The sequence below is a fragment of the Crinia signifera genome, chromosome 12 (assembly GCF_055691185.1).
Source record: "Crinia signifera chromosome 12, ASM5569118v1, whole genome shotgun sequence".
NCBI classification, from domain to species: Eukaryota; Metazoa; Chordata; class Amphibia; order Anura; family Myobatrachidae; genus Crinia; species Crinia signifera.
In genome coordinates, this window is record NC_139228.1 from 90319523 (window position 1) to 90322004 (window position 2482).

The window sequence follows — 2482 nt, forward strand, 5'->3', positions numbered from 1 at the left end:
GAGGTATGTAAAAAAAGGACTCGCAGCTTTTTTCGCAACGTCGTAGCCAGAGAGAACTTGGTCAGGAACAACATCTACTGTACCTTGAGAAAGAAATTAGATTTCTTGATCTCTGAGCAGGGAGATAGTGGGGAAATCTCCCGGGTGAAGGCTCAGATGAAGGAGTATCAGTACAACCGTTATGCTTCTTTGGTTCTGGAAAGGGATTACGGGAAATACCACTCGCCGAATCCCTACCAGAATTGCAGGAGTTTGGTTGACTGTAAGGAGGTGAGGGGGTTGTATGATAGCCGGAGTGTCCACCGCGAAGATCGGGAGGGCATCCTGGGAGTTGTGTAGTCCTATTACTCCGACCTTCTATCTGAGAAGCCGCCTATCAGAGGATGGAACGTTTTTTGAGGGAGACTCCTGGTCTCGGGAGTCATGGTAGTTCTCTTGAGTTTCTTGGAAATGAGATAACGGTGGACGAGGTCAAGACGGCCATAGACTCCTTGTCTATAGAGGCGGCCCCGGGTTTGGATGGGTTAACCTTCAAATTTTTCAAGTGTTTCGGTGACCTCTTGGCCACTCGTCTCGTGGAGGTGTTTAATGAGAGCCTGGGCAAGGGTTTAATCCCTCCCTCCATGAGGCTGTCTGCCCTTATCTTGCTTTCCAAGGGGAAGGACCTGTCCCGTATTGAGAACTGGCGCCCCTTCGCCCTTCTCAATACGGATAGGAAGATTCTGGCGAAGGTGCTCTTCAATAGGCTCATGGAAGTTTCCGAGTCTCTGCTTTCACCTTCTCAGCACTGCGCTGTGAAGGGCCGGAGCACCTTTAGTGCTGTCCTTGGCGTCCGGGAGGCCGTGGAGCGGTGCAGTGCTGAGAAGTGGGGAAAGTACCTGCTGGCATTGGATCAGGCATAGGCTTTTGACAGGGTAAATCACCAGTACCTGTGGGCTCTGTTGGTAAGGTATGTCCTCCCAGTGAGGGTGGTGAATCTGCTGCATGTGATCTACATGCAAGCCGAGAGCTTCCCTCTTGTTAATGGTTGGGTAGGTCCAGCCTTTTCAGTGAATTCGGGTGTTCGGCAGGGCTGTCCTCTAAGCCCCCTCCTGTACATTTTTTGCCATCGATCCCTTCATTAGAAGGCTGGAGGGTGGCATTGTGAGAGGAGTCCAGCTGAGCCCGGAATGTTCACTGGAGGTAGTGGCCTATGCGGACAATGTCACTGTTATCCTGTCGGAACCATCAGAGGCGGATGCAGTGGTTACGGCCATCCAGGAGTACTCGGTGGTGCCGGGTTCCCTGGTTAACCGGGACAAGAGTAAAGTTTTCTGGATGGGGGAGGAGGGTCAGGAATTTGACCTTCCGGACGGTCTCCCCCGGGCGAGCCAGGAGGTTAAAATCTTAGGAATCAGATTTGGTCTGGGCGATTACGCCACTCGAAATTGGGATTCTAGACTGGTAGAGGCCGGCCAAAAGGTAGAGCGTTGGAAGAGGTGGAAGCTGACTCTCTGGGAAAGGGTGGACCTGATCAAGACTTACCTGATCCCTGTGTTTTTGTACGTCAGCTATGTGTGTCTTCTGCCAGAGCCGAGATGGGCGAAGATTTATGCTCTGTTTTTCCAGATGCTCTGGGGAAACAGATTAAATCTGATCAAGAGGACTGTTACCTACATGTCGAGGAGGGAAGGAGGTCTGGGAATGGTCAACCCAGTGCTATTCTGTTTGATGACCTTTATTAAGTTGCATCTGTCAAGCCTCCAGTTAGAGGCTCCTCCTCAATGGGTAGAGGGCTTCAGAGTCCGATTGTCTCCTTTCCTCAATTCATGGATAGAGGGAGGGTGTGTCAGAAGCTTGCGAGTCACACATGGGTACCTCCCGGCCTACGTGGCTCCTGTCTTGAAGGTGACAAGGCGGTGGGGCCTGGAAGCGGGAACAGTCAAAAGTTCTTCTAGAAGGGAGCTGGAGAAGAATGTTTTGCAGTCTCACTTCCGGGAACAGCTGTCACTGAGGGACTGGCTGGGTAATTTGTCTTCAGAGGGGCTTGCTCTGGTTCACTCGCAGAGGATCCCCCTCAAATTTCAGGACATTACCTGGCTCGCCTTTCCTGGGAGGCTTTACGTGAGGGGAAACCTGAAGTACAGAAATGCCGATGATCGTGGCTGACCACGGGAGGAGAAGACCATGGACCATTTCTTGTTCAGGTGTCCTTTCAATGTGAAGGTTTATAAAGGGGTCTCCAGAGCCTTAGGGATTCTGTGCCTTTCGGGGCTCAGTTAAATGGGGTTCAATTGATTTGTCCACTTTGTTTCTAGTTAGCGTAGTTGTTAGGTACTTCAGTGGAATGCACGGTGTCAGGTTTCCATTAGGCAGAAGATCCTCCCCTGTGATGTGGTGGTTACTGACATTCTGCATGAGGTGTGGAAATTGAGGGATCTAGAGAAGCGCCGTATGGAGGCTGGGAGATGGGCTAGGCTGTGGCGCCATCTCCGACCCCCTT